The 17,379-nt window shown below is 39.8% G+C and overlaps 1 pseudogene; it reads left to right on the top strand.

Annotated features, from left to right (window-relative positions):
* Positions 1 to 12: 12 nt before the first annotated feature.
* Positions 13 to 16,357, top strand: LOC140988539 (uncharacterized; annotated as a pseudogene).
* The last annotated feature ends 1,022 nt before the right edge of the window (positions 16,358 to 17,379 follow it).

Below are 17,379 nucleotides of genomic sequence, written 5' to 3'. Positions count from 1 at the left end.
AAAACAAAACAAAACAAAACAAACTTTGTAATATGGAATGAAGGGTGCGATCAAAGCCATGACAGACTCATGCGAACAACCAACATTTTGCATGAGTCTGATTTGAATTTAAGTGGTGTCGACTTTGCATCACAGTTGGTTTCCAACCTATCCTCTTCTTGAACATCTCTTCTCCCATCTTCGGCTCCAAAGAAACTTGAAAATGTTCCCAGGTATGTTCTCTTTTTGGTTCTTTTTCCACGTGAGTCTTATTGTTTTGGTATTCCATATATTAGCTTTATAGATCGAAGCCATCATCGTGCTTCTATTTATATAATTCTTTTCTGTGCTAAAACTTGAGAAAAGAATGGCATTTCAACGGAGAAGAATCGAGCTTCAATATCATCATCGTCGTCGTCGTCTCGATAATTTCTTTGCCCATCCAACTCCTTTGGTTTAAGGGAATTCGACGCCTATTTTGGTGGTAAGAAAATGTCCTCTTTCGTATCGTTTAGACATTGTCGGAAATATTTCTTAAACATTTATTTCCTGCTTTGGGTACAAGATTGTCGAGCAATTTCCAGATTACTCAAGTTTGATTCGTTTTCTTTTCTTGGGTGAGTATTATTTATGAAAAGCTTTCAAATTTAGTTTGTTTTACCGTTGAGCTGCTAGATCGAGGTTATGGAAGATTGATTGATTATGCACTTAGTTTTGATGGAAATGAAATGATAGATAGATAGATAGATAGATACCAAACTCTCAGAAGCTCTTTTTTCTGGAAAAGAATCGAGCTCTGCGGATATGAGTAACCAATTGGTCTGCAGCGGAGGACTGTCCTCCTTTATCCTAGAGGAGCAACAAATGTTTGCTGCGCAATGAGTAACATGGTTACAGCTGTGCTACCTGCAGGTGCTACTCAACATCTCATTGCTACTCAATCATCCTTTTTTTGTTGTTGCTGTATGTATCCTTTAAATTCTCTTTGGGAGAATATACTTTGCCTAGAGTCCAGTAGGAACTGGCTATTGTCACGCCCCGAAACTCGGGATTTGACACCGGCGTTGTTTAACAATCACACAATTGAAACAATCAGCCTCGTAGTATAGTATAAACCGAAAACCAGTTTATTATTCATAATTTCTCAAAAAAACAACTGTCTTTACAACTGAAATAAAATAAATTTGCGGAAAAGTCTAACATCAAATTTAAATTGCTAAAATTCAAAAATAATCATGTCTACTAATCACCATCCCCAAAACTGTTCTGATTCTTCTTCTACCTGTTCTTCAGACTTATCTGGGAAAGGTTGTAAGAGGTGAGTATTTTGGGAATACTCAGTAAATGGGAGAATTATCGAACACCACATAAAATTTTTCATATTTTAGAAAATAACATATATTTACAGCATGTTTTTCATAATTTTTAACACTGTAATTTTTCACCTTTCATGGTTTACTGACGTCAGTCCCTAAGTTTTAATCCTCTAAGGAGGCAAGGCCGTAAAACAGTTCTATCCCACTGTTAAGGGCCATATGTTGGAATTCCACCCATTTTCAGGGAATCCTCACAGTGTCCTCACAAAAACGTAACAAGATTTAAAAAAACGTAGACGGTGTTCGACAGCATTTTTTTCTTTAAAAAGAAAAACACATAACCCAAAAATTTAAAATTTAAAATTTGTCCACTTACCTTGAATTCTTGAAAGAAAAAAATGTGAATAGCTAGGCTTGCTTGTACAAGAATTTTCGAAAATTCCTCTTCGGCGACTAGACGGCGGCAGCGCTTCGTTGTGCTTGAAAATCCTAAGGAGACTAGGGGAGATTTTCGAAAATTTGGTGTGTGTTATGAGGTGTGATTTTCGAATACAGGGCCCTCCTATTTATAGGGGTTGCCTGCTATCGTGATCGAGAGTTATAGTGCGTTTGAACTGTGAATCAAATCTAAAATCATGATATATCTGTGATCTAGGTAGATATTCGAAATCTTCTTCTTCCTTCCCCACCTAATTTTCAAAAATTTCATGGTGTTTATTGTTAGATTTCGAATTCTAGGGATTTTATTATCTCTTATTTGATCTTTTATCCCGGTATCTCAATATCAACTTAAATCTTAGACATTATCTGCTTATTTTCAAAATTCTTTCTTTAATTCCTTAGATTGAGATAAATTTATTCCTACCAAACTTTCAAGTTTAATAAATAATACTATCTAATTTTCGAGCTTCATAATTCTGCACACGATAAAATTATCTACACAACTTAGATAACCTTAAAACAAATCTTATATTCTGAATGATTTAAATATTAATATCCAAGATTACAATCAAATTATTAACCTGATATTAAACTGATATGATCACGATATTACAAAATCCTGGGTTTTACATCCCTCCCTCCTTATGAGAAGTTTCGTCCTCAAAACTTGGGTTGGCTTGGTCTATGAAGAGGTACGGGTATTGGTCCCTCATCCATTGTTTTAGCTCCGACGTGGCTTCTCTTTCTGTGTGGTTAGACCATTGCACCTTGACGTATGGAATGATTCGTCGTCTTAGTACTTGGTCCTTGGTGTCCACGATTCTAATGGGAACTTCTTCGTACTTAAGCCCTTCTCCCAAGTTACTTTCGATCATGAGCGGTTCTGCTTCCAACCCGTGACTTGGGTCCGAGATGTATTTCCGTAGTTGGGGCACGTGAAAAACGTTGTGAATTCTAGACATGTTTGGTGGCAGTGCCAATCTGTATGCTAGCGTGCCCACTTTTTCCAAAATTTCAAAGGGTCCTACATAACGAGGGTTCAGCTTCCCAGCTTTACTGAATCAGACCACTCCTTTCATAGGCGAGACTTTTACGTAGGCCTTTTCGCCAATATTGAATTCTACTGGCCTTCTTTTCAGGTCTGCCCAACTCTTTTGTCGATCTTGAGATGCCTTGAGTTTCTCTCGGACTACTGTAACCTTGTCTATCGTTGTTTGTAAAAGTTCGGGTCCTACTATTGCTTTTCTCCCACTTCATCCCAATAAAAAGGTGATCGGCATTTCCTCCCATATAGGGCTTCGTATGGAGCCATCCCAATACTGCTGTGATAGCTGTTATTATAAGCAAACTCAATCAATGGTAAGTGATTGCTCCAATTGCTACTGAATTCTAGGGCGCAGGCTCGCAGCATGTCTTCCAGGGTTTGAATTGTTCTCTCGGTTTGACCATCAGTTTGTGGGTGATAGGCCATACTAAGAGTCACTTTAGTTCCCATGGCCCCCTGAAAGCTCTTCTAAAAGCGCGAGACGAACCTCGGGTCTCTATCAGATAGGATGCTCACTGGCACTCCATGCAGTCTCACAATGTTGTCCATGTACAGCGAAGCCAATTTATCGAGATTGTAGTTCATATGGACGGGTAGGAAGTGTGCGGATTTTGTAAGCCTATCCACAATTACCCATATTCCGTCCTGACCTTGCCTTGACTTTGGTAACCCTACCACAAAGTCCATAGAGATATGCTCCCATTTCCACTCTGGTATCTCCAAAGGTTGCAATAATCCTCCAGGTCGCTGGTGCTCTGCTTTGACCTGTTGACACACTTGGCATTTAGCGACAAATTCTGCCACGTCTCTTTTCATTCCATTCCACCAAAAATTGCTTTTAAGATCTCTGTACATTTTTGTACTCCCTGGATGGACTGAAAATTTGGATTTGTGTGCTTATGACAGTATTTCTTGGCGAAGGTTACCGCTGTCGGGTACACACAGTCGTCCTTTCATCCATAAGACTCCTTTGTCATCGATTTGTAGATCTTGAGGCTTCCCACTTTCAACTTGTCCCTTAAGTTTCGTTAGCTCAGGGTCTCGGTCCTGGTTTAACTTTACAGTCTCTTGCAGACATGGCCTCGCGGAGAGTGAGGCCAGGGTGATCTTGCTCTCATTTTTCCGACTCAGAGCATCGGCCACCTTGTTTGCTTTACCTGGGTGGTAACTGATAGTTAGATCGTAATCCTTCAGAAGTTCGATCCACCGTCTTTGCCTCATGGTAAGTTCCTTTTGGGTGAACATGTATTTGAGGCTTTGGTGATCTGTGAAAATTTCACACTTGGCGCCATAGAGATAGTGTCTCCAGATTTTTAAGGCAAAAACAACTGCTGCTAGCTCCAGATCATGTGTAGGGTAGTTTTGCTCGTGCTGTTTCAACTGCCTTGATGCGTAGGCGATCACTCTTCCTTCTTGCATGAGCACGCATCCCAAACCTTCCTTAGATGCGTCACTGTAGATGGTGAATTCCTTATATTCCGTGGGTAAGATTAGTACTGGCGTAGATGCAAGCTTTTCTTTTAATGTCTGAAAACTTTTCTCGCAACCTTCGTCCCAGACGAACTTGGAATTCTTCTGAGTGAGTTTCGTCAGTGGTATGGCGATCGAAGAAAGACCTTCGACGAACTTCCTGTAATAACCTGCAAGTCCAAGAAAGCTCCTGATGTCTATGGCGTTCTTAGGTTTTGGCCACTCTATAATTGCCTCGACTTTCCTGGGATCCACTGATACTCCTGCTTCAGAGATTACGTGTCCTAAGAAGGATACACTCTGTAGCCAGAACTCACATTTCTTAAACTTAGCATAGAGCTCCTTTTCTCTCAAAGTCTGAAGTGCAATGCGCAGATGCTCTTCGTGATCTCTTTCGTTGGAAGAATAGACGAGGATGTAGTCAATAAATACTACTATGAACTGATCCAGGAATGGCTTGAAAACTCTGTTCATTAGGTCCATGAAGGCTGCAGGCGCGTTAGTCAGCCCGAAAGGCATCATTGTGAACTCATAATGTCCATATCTTGTCCGAAAAGCTGTTTTGGAGATATCTTCCGCCCTGACCTTCTGTTGGTGGTATCCCGTCCTCAGATCCAGTTTAGAAAATACTGCGGCTCCCTTAAGTTGATCAAATAGGTCGTCAATCCTTGGGAGGGGGTACTTGTTCTTGATAGTGATCTTGTTCAGTTCTCTGTAGTCGATGCACAATCTCATACTCCCATCTTTCTTCTTTACAAAGAGTACTGGTGCTCCACATGGGGAAACACTAGGTCGAATTTGCTTTTTGTCCAGCAATTCTTGGAGTTGCTCTTTTAGCTCCTTGAGTTCAGTTGGCGCCATCCTGTAAGGTGCATTAGATATTGGTGCTGCACCAGGAACTAGATTGATTTCGAACTCAACTTCGCGGTCCGGGACTGCCCCTGGGAGTTCTTCTGGAAAACCATCCGGGAACTCACATACTATTGGGATGTCTTCTATCTTCAATTCGACTTCTCCTTGCACTTCGCTAACCATTGCTAGGTAGATATCTTCTCCGGATTTAATGGCTTTCCATGTTTGGGAAGCGGAAAGGAGTGATTTCCGTTCCTTGGATTTACCATGATACACAATCTCTTTCTGATTCGGGGTTCGGAGTTTAACTATTTTCCCTTACAGTCCACTATTGCATTGTTTCTGGCTAACCAATCCATCCCTAGGATGATGTCGAAGTCGGCCATAACCAATTGTATTAAGTCTGCGCTGAAAGTCTGATTACCGATACTGATTATACAGTCCCTGTGAATCTCATGAGTTTCAATGGTCTTACTTGTAGGTGTGGCTATTCGGAAAGGTTCGGCTAGTGATTCGGGCTTAAGTCCTAATTTCTTAGCCAACCTCTTAGACATAAAGGAGTGCGTAGCACCACAATCAAATAACGCATAAGCAGGCAATTTTTGAATTAGTATGGTACCTGAAACGACTTCATTGGCGTCGTCGGCCTCTTCTTGAGTCATAGCAAAGACCTTGGCATTAGGCTTGCCTTCTTTTGGCTTGTTGGGGTTAGCTCCTGTATTTGGCCCTCCTCCCTTGTTGGGCCCGGCTGCTTGGTTGGCGGCAGTAGGACATTCGGCAATTCGGTGTCCCGCTTTCCCACATCCGAAGCATACTCCACTGTTTCTTCGGCACTCTCCCAGGTGTCGTAAGTGACAAATTGGGCAAGGCTTAATATCCTGGTAGCTTGAGGTAGGCGAAGGTCCTTTTGATGGTCCACCGGTCTGGTTAGGCTTCTTGAAAGTCTGTTTGCTACGTGAGGGCTGATTATTCATAGGCCTTTTGTTCTTATTTTCCTTCTCCCTGCGCTGGATGTCAGTTTCAGCTCGATTAGCTGCACCCATTAGATCTGAAAAAATAGCGGGTTGGTAGACTGCTAGGGCTGATTGGATCCTGCTGTTCAATCCCTTTTTAAAGCGGTGCAACTTCAAAACTTCGTCCGCCATGATTGCCAGAGCATAAGATCCAAGGGCATTAAACTGGGAGGTGTATTCCACAAACGACATGTCCGGAGTTTGAGTGAAATTTTCAAACTCACTCAGTTTCTGTAGTCTGACCTCAGCCGGATAATACTGTTTCAGAAAGGCTTCTCGAAATCGCTGCCAAGTGATTGGTCCTGCAGCTGTCATGGCTGGCGAAATTGCTTCCCACCATTTTCCTGCTTTATCTTCTAGGAACGGCACAGTCACGTCCACTTTCAGTGCCTCGGGAACTTCCAATAGGCGGTGTTGAGTCTCTACACTTTTCAGCCAGCTCTGGCTGACCTCAGGGTCTGCAGCTCCACTGAAGGTTGGACACCTGTTCTTGCGAAGCGATTCATAGTGGAACTTGATTCCATTTGGTGGTGGAGGTGGCGGCGGCTGATTGACGTTCTGATTTCCCAACCCTTGCAGTGTTGTCGCTACAATGGTGGCTATGACCATAAGATCAGCTTGGCTTAAGTTGACTGCAGGTGGGGGTCCATTCCCTTGCTCGTTCTCTTGTCTGACCTCACGGTCCGTGTTAGCATAACGCGGGTTGCGATTCTGTCTCGAGAGTCTGCCGGCCATTTCCTACAATCGCATCGCAAGTTCTAAGAGTTTGTACGAGCAAAGTTCATACAATAGATTGTGCTGAAATAAATTGAAATCAATGAATCAAATAAAACAAATTTTTATTGATTTCTCAAAAGAACTAAAATGAACATGACCAATCTAAAAGAAATAAAAGTCATACTGCATGAATAGCAACAATGGAAAAATAATAAACTCCTAGAACAAAATCACTAAGACATCCTAGTCTAATCCTCTATCTCTCCATCCCCAATGGTTGCTATAGGCTCCTCAATCTCTATCGGCTCTTCCTCTTCCGGCTCTTCCTCCGACTCTCTTTCCTGAAGTAGCTCTACCATATGAGTGAGCTGGGCATTCTCTGCATTAAGTTGGGCCACTTGTGTCTTCCATCCCTGAACGTCTGCCTCTGCCTCGTCCAAAATATCAATGGTAAGCTGGTGGCGCAGTTCGTAATCCCTCTTATTCTGCATGATTTTTTTCTTCAGTACCTCACCTTGTTGAGCCAGATGATGGTTCACCTTTGAAATGTTGTTTATAGCCTCACTTAAATTCTCCAGTCTCTTCTTGCTCCTGGCATTTTGCTGTTTTTCTTCTTCTAATTCCTTTCGGTATCGGTCGATGTCTTCATGCAGCTTTTTCTCTCGATACAAGCCGTGCTCTATGCCATCTCTCAAATCCATGTTATCTCCTCTTACCAACTCTCCCTGATAGATAGCGTTGTTAAGTTGGGTTCGTATTACCTCTTTTTCTGTGGCTAAGATCGCATTCTCCCGTCTTTTCTCACGTAGTCTGGCTCTAAGGCGCTTTATTAAGCGCGACTGATTATCAATGGCAAGCTGCTTCATGTGGATTGCAGCTTGGGCACGAGTGCGGAAGTGGGGAGACATTTCCTGAAAAAAGAAAAGAAAATGCTAAAAATATCACAAATATGATAAAATATCATGATAGAGTAAAGTACTGAAAATTAAAAGTTTTTCGAAATTCCCAAAATGGAAAGTTTTAAGATAGACATATGGATTCGAAGAGTATATCGAGAGGATTTCAGATCAGTTGACGGAACCAAATTCGGAGTTTCCTACGAAAAAATCGAAGGACGTCTGCTGGCGGGTTGACTCGCTGACTCGGCCGAGTTGACTCGCCGGGTTGACTCGCCTGAGTATGGTCGGAGTAGAGGCGTATGACGGCGAAGGGGTGAGGGTCACGAAACCGGTGGTGGCACGGCGAAAATCGGTCGGGAAACTACCCAATTTGACCGGAAACTCGCTCAACTCGGTTAACTCACTTGAAATTGGGCGTTTCCGATTGGCTCATCCGAACTCAAAATTGATGGTTGGGAAATGTTACCCATGGATCGTATATTGTTTGGGTAAAATTAATTGAAAATCGGAGTAGGATTGGCAGGGTAATTGGACGAAATACTTTTCGGGTTAGGGTTCATATGACAATTTCGTAGATCTGAAATTCCGGTTTCACACGAACACGAAATCTAAAATTGTTTGAGGGATTTTGTTTGTCTCGTTGAGACGGTTCTGGGAGTGGTCGCCGATCGGAGAAACAATGCCGTAAAAGGCCGAAATCGGCGAAGAACGCGGCGGCGCTGTTTGGCCGAAAATTTCCGAATTTTTTTTTTTGAAAATTCGATTTTTTCCACTCGGATTATGAACCTGGCGGCTCTGATACCACTAAAATGTCACGCCCCGAAACTCGGGATTTGACACCGGCGTTGTTTAACAATTACACAATTGAAACAACAAGCCTCGTAGCATAGTATAAACCGAAAACCAGTTTATTATTCATAATTTCTCAAAAAAACAACTGTCTTTACAACTGAAATAAAATAAATTTGCGGAAAAGTCTAACATTAAATTTAAATTGCTAAAATTCAAAAATAATCATGTCTACTAATCACCATCCCCAAAACTGCTCTGATTCTTCTTCTTCTACCTGTTCTTCGGACTTATCTGGGAAAGGTTGTAAGGGGTGAGTATTTTGGGAATACTCAGTAAATGAGGGAATTATCGAACATCATATAAAATTTTTCATATTTTCGAAAATAACATATATTTACAGCATGCTTTTCATAATTTTTAACACTGCAATTTTTCACCTTTCATGGTTTACTGACGTCAGTCCCTAAGTTTTAATCCTCTAAGGGGGCGAGGAAGTAAAACAGTTATATCCCACTGTTAAGGGCCATATGTTGGAATTCCACCCATTTTCAGGGAATCCTCACAGTGTCCTCACAAAAACGTAACAAGATTTAAAAAATCGTAGACGGTGTTCGACAGCATTTTTTTTCTTTAAAAAGAAAAACACATAACCTAAAAATTTAAAATTTGCCCACTTACCTTGAATTCTTGAAAGAAAAAAACGTGAATAGCTAGGCTTGCTTGTACAGAAATTTTCGAAAATTCCTCTTCGGCGGCTAGACGGCAGCAGCGCTTCGCTGTGCTTGAAAATCCTAAGGAGACTAGGGGAGATTTTCGAAAATTTGGTGTGTGTTATGAGGTGTGATTTTCGAATACAGGGCCCTCCTATTTATAGGGGTTGGCTGTTATCGTGATCGAGAGTTATAGTGCGTTTGAACTGTGAATCAACTCTAAAATCATGATATATCCGTGATCTAGGTAGATATTCGAAATCTTCTTCTTCCTTCCCAACCTAATTTTCGAAAATTTCATGGTGTTTATTGTTAGATTTCGAATTCTAGGGATTTTATTATCTCTTATTTGATCTTTTATCCCGGTATCTCAATATCAACTTAAATCTTAGACATTATCTGCTTATTTTCAAAATTCTTTCTTTAATTCCTTAGATTGAGATAAATTTATTCCTATCAAAATTTCAAGTTTAATAAATAATGCTATCTAATTTTCGAGCTTCATAATTCTGCACACGATAAAATTATCTACACAACTTAGATAACCTTAAAACAAATTCTATATTCTGAATGATTTAAATATTAATATCCAAGATTACACCATCAAATTATTAACCTGATATTAAACTGATATGATCACGATATTACAAAATCCCGGGTTTTACAGCTATGCTATTGACATAATCTGACATCGAACGAATTCTGGGAGATTTATCGATATCGTATTGCAACGAGGGTTCTCTTAGTAGTACATCGCAACTTTAAACAAGCTTGTAGCTAAACGCTTTTCTTGAATATCTGGCCCATATATTTAAAATTGTCGGCAATAACTCCTAAAGTTTTATGACCATGAAGGGATGGAAATGGCTCAATTGATCTGTGGATGTTGCCGTACCTTACTTATGCATGCCCGAGGGGCTATCAGTGTCAGATGTGTCAGAAAAATTGCTAACAACAATAGTTAGAAACGAACTTGTAGAGATAAAGCAATAACCGAAACAAGTATGATGTTTACAGTATGACTATCGTATAAAAGAAAGCAAAACCAAACCGATGCTTGTAGCATGTACAGTTTCCCAGGATACAACGGAACAACCAGCAGTGACTTAACACGAGACACTACTACGGCGAACTGAAAACGTACCTTTACTTTATCACCGAGATTTAACGGAGGCCAAATGGAAAGCTAACAATATGAAATGCAAGAAAATGTTTGAAGGAGAAAAGATTTTCATGTGTTTGAAATGAGGAAATGAACCCCACTATTTATAAGTCCCAAAATGCACACCAAGAGTCATGCAAGATTAATTAACTCAATTAAACTTCCCATTAACTCAAGAATATGAAGAGTCAAAACTCTTCAATTAACTCAAGAATGTGGAGAGCCAAAAGACACTCTCACATTCATGAGACATAATTTTTATTCAATCTTTAAATTTACTTTAAATTTCCAACAATCCCCCACATGAATGAAAATTGATACAAATCTTGGTGACAAAGTTCTACAGTTGAATTCTGCATAGGATAGGTAGGTGTTACCCTTTGAACCTTCCCTTATGAAATATATTTGCTTTACTAGCTGACCAGTAGACATGTTGTCCTTGAACTGTTCTGTCGTTTATGTAAATTAAGATATACTTCACACAAGACTCTCCCTGATACTATTCAGTTCTCATGATCGTGTTCGTTTTGGCCATGAACACACGCCTGGTTCTGCGAGAGGGTTTAGAATTGAGCCCTGCAATTCCTTCGAAGCGGCCTCACTTCTCTCTCACATAGGTGATTCTATATTGCTTCTCATCAGAATCATTAAAAACCGTAAGCTTATCCTCAACATTCACTGTTTTATAATAGGAATGGACTAGGGATAACCCCCACAGTGATTCTCCAAATTAGTGCAATTAGGTTGTCCCATTGAACCTAGTTCTTGGGATCTCCAGTCAGCGTAGGTTGGGTTTTCATTCAAACCAATTTATTCTATAGGCTTGAGCCTCATTCCCTTTGACGATTTCGCAACTAACTCTCTGTTTAACCCTTTGGTCAGCGGATCCGCTATATCATCTTTTGATTTTACATAGTCAACAGAGATAACTCCAGTTGAGAGTAGTTGTCTAACGGTATTATGTCTACGACGTATATGCCTAGACTTACCATTATACATATTATTTTGTGCCCTTCCAATCGCAGATTGGCTATCACAATGTATGCATATAGCCGGCACCAGTTTTTCTCATCTTGGAACATCTTCTAAAAAGTGACGCAGCCATTCAGCCTCTTCAGTACACTTGTCAAGAGCTATAAACTCAGATTCCATCGTGGATCTGGCTATTACAGTTTGTTTAGAATATTTCTACGTAATTGCTGCACCTCCTAAAGTGAATACAAATCCACTTGTAGATTTTGAGTCTTTCATATCAGATATCCAATTTGCATCGATGTATCCTTCAATAACAGCTGGATATCTGGTATAGTGCAGCCCATGATCACGCGTGTACCTTAAGTATCTTAGCAATCTGATAATTGCTTTCCAGTGTTCAACACCTGGATTACTCGTGAATCTACTTAATTTGCCTACTGCATAGGCTATGTCTGGTCTTGTACAACTCATTAAGTACATAGACTTCCAATGACTCGAGAGTATTCTAATTGAGACATACTCTCACCTCGATTCTTTGATAGATGTTGACTGGTATCTCTCGGGGTTCTAGCCAATGCAGAGTCATCATTATTGAATTTCTCAAGTATTTTGTCAACATAATGTGACTGACTTAGGACTAGCCCTTCTGATGTTCTATGGATTTTAATTCCAAGGATTACATCGGCTAAACCCAAATCTTTCATGTCAAATCTTGAGTTCAATAACTTCTTGGTGGATTTGATCATCTTATCATTATTACCAATGATAAGTATGTCATCTACGTAAAGACATAAAATGACATATCCAATTTCAGTGCTCTTTATGTGTACACATTTGTCACATTCACTGAATTTAAATCCACTTTCTATCATGGCTTTATCAAAATTTTCGTGCCATTGTTTTGGTGCTTGTTTTAAGCCATACAGAGACTTCACCAGTTTACAAATCTTATTTTCTTGCCCAGTCGCAGAAAATCCTTCAGGTTGTTCCATATAAATTTCCTCTTCTAAATCTCCGTTTAGAAAAGCTGTCTTTACGTCCATTTGGTGTACTTCAAGATTCCGCAAGGCGGCAATCGCAAGTATCACACGAACAGAGGTTATTCTCGATACATGAGAATATGTGTCAAAGTAATCAAGCCCTTCACGTTGATGGTAACCTTTAATTACCAATCTGGCTTTATACTTATCTATGGTTTCATCTGATTTCATTTTCCTTTTGAAAACCCATTTACAGCCTAGTGGTTTGCTTCCCGGAGGAAGATTTACTAACTCCCACGTATGGTTTTGTAAAATGGATGCCATTTCAGAATTGATAGCCTCTTTCCATAGAGGTCCCTCAGATGAACTCATTGCTTCCTTGAAGCTTTGAGGTTCACTTTCCATCATGAAAGTGATGAAATCCGGACCAAAAGATTTCTCAGTCCTAGCTCTCTTGCTACGTCTGGTTCAATGTCTTGATCAAGCTCTTGTTCTTCATCAATTGTCTCATATAATCTTTTGGATAAACCAGGCTCTTCCTTAGATTTATATGGAAACATGTGTTCAAAGAACGAAGCATTACTTGATTCCATTATCGTATTCTTGTGTATATCAGGCATTTGAGATTCATGTACAAGAAAACGATATGCGCTACTGTTTTGAGCATATCCAATGAAAATGCAATCAACAGTTTTTGGTCCTATCTTTACTTTCTTTGGAGTGGGTACTGCTACCTTGGCAAGACACCCCCACACTCGCAAGTATTGGTAGGAAGGACTTCTACCTTTCCATAACTCATATGGACTTTTATCTTGCTTCTTTCGGGACACCTTATTTAAAAGGTAATTTGCTGTTAGAACAGCTTCCCCCCACATGTTCTGTGGTAAACTAGAACTTAATAACAACGCGTTCATCATTTCTTTTAAGGTACGATTCTTTCTCTCTGCAATACCATTTTGCTGAGGAGAATAAGGTGCAGTTTTTTCGTGTTTGATACCGTGTTGAGCACAAAACTCAGCAAATGGTGATTCATATTCACCTCCACGATCACTTCTTAGCACCTTAATTTTCTTTCTAAGTTGGTTTTCAACTTCACTCTTATATTGGACAAATTTGTCAATAGCTTCATCCTTATTTTTGAGGAGATACACATAACAAAATTTTGTGCTATCGTCAACAAAAGTAATGAAGTATTTATTTCCACCACGAGTTTGTACACCTTTTAAATCACATATATCACTGTGAATTAGATCAAGTGATTCACTATTTCTTTCAATAGTTCGAAAAGATGATCTCGTTAGTTTTGCATCAACACAAGTTTCACATTTGTGTTGTTTATCAATTTGGAATGTAGGAATGCTTTTCATGTTAATTAATCTACGAATTGTATCATAATTAACGTGTCCAAGTCTACCATTCCATAAACAAGAAGACTCAAGCAAGTAAGCAAAATTATTAACTTTATTCATCACGGGCTTAATAGCCATTACATTTAGTTTGAACAAACCATTACAAACATAACCTTTGCCAACAAACATTCCACTCTTTGACAAAACCACCTCATCTGACTCGAAGACAATGCGGAAACCATGCTTGTTAAGAAGCGACCCGGACACCAAGTTATTGCGAATATCCAGTACATACAGCACATTGTTCAGAGTCGGTTCTTTTCCAGATGTCATCTTCAGAACAACTTTTCCTTGACCCTTGATTTCAGAACTGGCGGAATTCCCCATCAATAGTTTTTCCCCATTCATAGATTCCTCAAGAGTAGCAAACATCTCATTGTCGGAGCAAACATGGCGAGTGACACCAGTGTCGATCCACCACTCCCCTGAGTTAGCACCCACCAAGTTAACCTCTGATATTACAGCACAGAGATTCGTGTTCGAAACCTCCTGAGCAATGTTCTCTACCACATTCGCCTCTCGGTTTCTTTTCGGCTTCTTACACTCAGAGGCCTTGTGACCCATACCATCACAATTGTAGCATTTTCCAGAAAAATTTTTCTTCGAAATGCCTCCTTTAGGACCCATGTTCAACCTTCTGTTGGAGGAGGAAAATTTTCTCTTTTTCGAGCTCTGACCATGCTCGACAACATTTGCCTTAGCGGCAATAGGAGAAAACAATCGTCTTTCTGAACTCTTGTTGTCTTCCTCGATGCGAAGTCGAACAATGAGCTCTTCAACATTCATCTTCTTTCGCTTGTGCTTCAAGTAATTTTTGAAATCCTTCCAAGCTGGTGGTAGCTTCTCAACAATAGCAGCCACTTGGAATGATTCGCTCAAAGTCATCCCCTCACCGTGAATCTCGTGAAGATTCACTTGGAGTTCTTGAACTTGGCTGATAACCGGCTTTGAATCCACCATTTTAAAGTTCAGAAAGCGACCAACAAGAAACTTCTTGGCCCCGGCATCTTCGGTTTTGTACTTTCTGTCAAGGGATTCCCACAGCTCTTCAGCCGTTTTCTTTTCGCAAAACACGTTGTAGAGCGAATCGGCCAATCCGTTTAGTACATAGTTTCGGCATAAGAAATCAGAATGATTTCATGCCTCCACCACACTAACAGATTCAACATCTCCCTCACCCTCTTGGAGTTTAGGAGCATCCTCAGAGAGGAATCTAGCCAGGTTCAGCATCGTCAAGTAAAACAGCATCTTCTGCTGCCACCTTTTGAAGTCCACACCAGAGAACTTTTCAGGCTTTTCACCGTGACTGGCTGGGACAGCAACCGCAGCAGCACGTGGGGTAACATTAGGGACAACTTGAGCCACAATAGGGACCACATAACCAGTTTCCCTTTGCACGCTGGTTTCAGTAGCCATATCTGAAACAAACCACGTAATGAGTAATCTATTTTAAGTTTGTTAGAAAAATTGCTAACAACAAGAGCTTAGAAACGAACTTGTAGAGAAAAAGCAATAACCGAAACAAGTGTGATGTTTACAGTATGACTATCGTATAAAAGAAAGCAAAACCAAACCGAGGCCTGTAGCATGTACAGTTTCCTTAAAACAGATTCGTCCCCTCCTGTATGTGCTTCGAGGATCGTCTTGGACGTTTGTTTCCCATGATACAACGGAACAACCAGCAGTGACTTAACACGAGACACTACTACGGCGAACTGAAAACGTACCTTTACTTTATCACCGAGATTTAACGGAGGCCAAATGGAAAGCTAACAATATGAAATGCAAGAGAATGCTTGAAGGAGAAAAGATTTTCATGTGTTTGAGCCAAAAGACACTCCCACATTCATGAGACATAATTTTTATTCAATCTTTAAATTTACTTTAAATTTCCAACAAGATGCTCTTGCTATCGCACTGTAAACCCAGTGCCTGATATAAAGACATTGAATGAATTTTGCATCTGATACCTGATCCTATTATGATTTTATCCTCTCATATCCTTGCAAAATAATACCGCCGTGCTTGCTAAAAAGTAGCCTAGCTGCTTGACTCCTTGGTGATGCATATTAAACTTTTGCTTTGTGGTGCTAGTTTTCATTTATCTTGCACTTTGTAGTTGATGCTCACTGAATGATGGATGTTCAGATGCAGCAGCACCAGCACGGGCACCTAGTAATGTTGCTCATGTCAACTGCTGAAACTGTCGTACAGTTCTGATGTATCCAGCTGGAGCTCCATCTGTTAAATGTGCAATTTGCCAATACATTACGAACGTAAATGTTAGTATCACTTTAGCATAATCCTACATGGCAGTATAGTCTAGTCTCTCCATCCCATGCATCTTCCTGGAGAGGGCGAAGAAATGCCACTTCTGCAACAAGTTTCCTTACATTTTCTTCTTTGAAGTCTTAACCTTTACTTCATAAGTGGTATCATTCTAGATGAACGAGATTTAGAAAGGAAATAATACAAGATTATTCAACATTCTCTGGACGTTTGTTTTCTCTACTTCACATTGGTCATGATTTAATGTGAAATGCAACGAACACTACGTGTCCCCAATTTTTGTTAATGTTTGAAATGGCACGTTTGCTCTGGGCTCATCAAATACATTTCCATCACGATGCTAGAATGCTATGTGCTTAAATTTGTGTCAATTTTATGTAGAGAAATCAATGAAAAGGGAAATGAAAACTAAATGCCGAGAATTGAAAACTATTCTGGGTTCACGAGAATCACCTTGTTCCACTCTGTGTTTGTGCCTATGATTTCGGCAGACAGTAGCTGACAAAAGTGGCCTCATTTGTTTGCACTAATCAAGAACAGGGTATTACCATTTGTTTCGAAAAGTGATGCAACATGATATAAAAAAGCTAGTTATTGGTATGTCTTTGTGCTTGTCCTGACAGAATTATTCTCACGCAGTCTTGAGTACGTATATTTTAGATGTGGTTATTACCTAAATTTAATTTTATGCATAATAATATTATATATCTGAACAAGCGTGGAAAATTCGAATTTGCAGTTGCATACGATTGTGTTTTATGTTAAACATAGACTAGTTATAAGATTTATTAAACGGTCCTTAGTGTTAGAGCAATAGCATAAATTTGTCACGCACCAAAGCATTGTAGAATGGTTGATGGGATCAAACCTAATTTCCAGCCCAGATATTATTGTGTGTTGTATCAAGGTATTTTAATCGAGACCCTTGACATTTTATTCTATTTTTTTTTAATGGCCTGGTTGTACCCTTAGGAGGAAGCCTAATGGTTTTTTTTTTCCCCCTTTTTGTTCGTTAAAGATTGCCCAAATACATTATTAGTATTAAAAAGCATTAAAGGGAAGTGACAACATACGTACACCAATGATCTATATTCCTAAAACGCCCGAATGGGAGAATGATACCATCAATAGAAGATTTGCCCAATGATAAAGTTGAGGTTATATTTTAATTAGGCTCAAAATTTAATTAAGACCAAAAAAATAAATGGAAGAAGCAGATCATATAAGAGACCCATTAATTCAAAATTTGTTTGAGTAGGTCAAACAACGTGCATAATGAGAGGAGATGTGCAAATAGTAAGTAATGGGAGGAGTGGAAAAAACCTTACTT

Source organism: Primulina huaijiensis, chromosome 11 (genome assembly GCF_012295235.1).
Source record: "Primulina huaijiensis isolate GDHJ02 chromosome 11, ASM1229523v2, whole genome shotgun sequence".
NCBI classification, from domain to species: Eukaryota; Viridiplantae; Streptophyta; class Magnoliopsida; order Lamiales; family Gesneriaceae; genus Primulina; species Primulina huaijiensis.
Note: the sequence above shows the minus strand (reverse complement) of the source record. Positions and strands in the feature narration are given on the sequence as shown.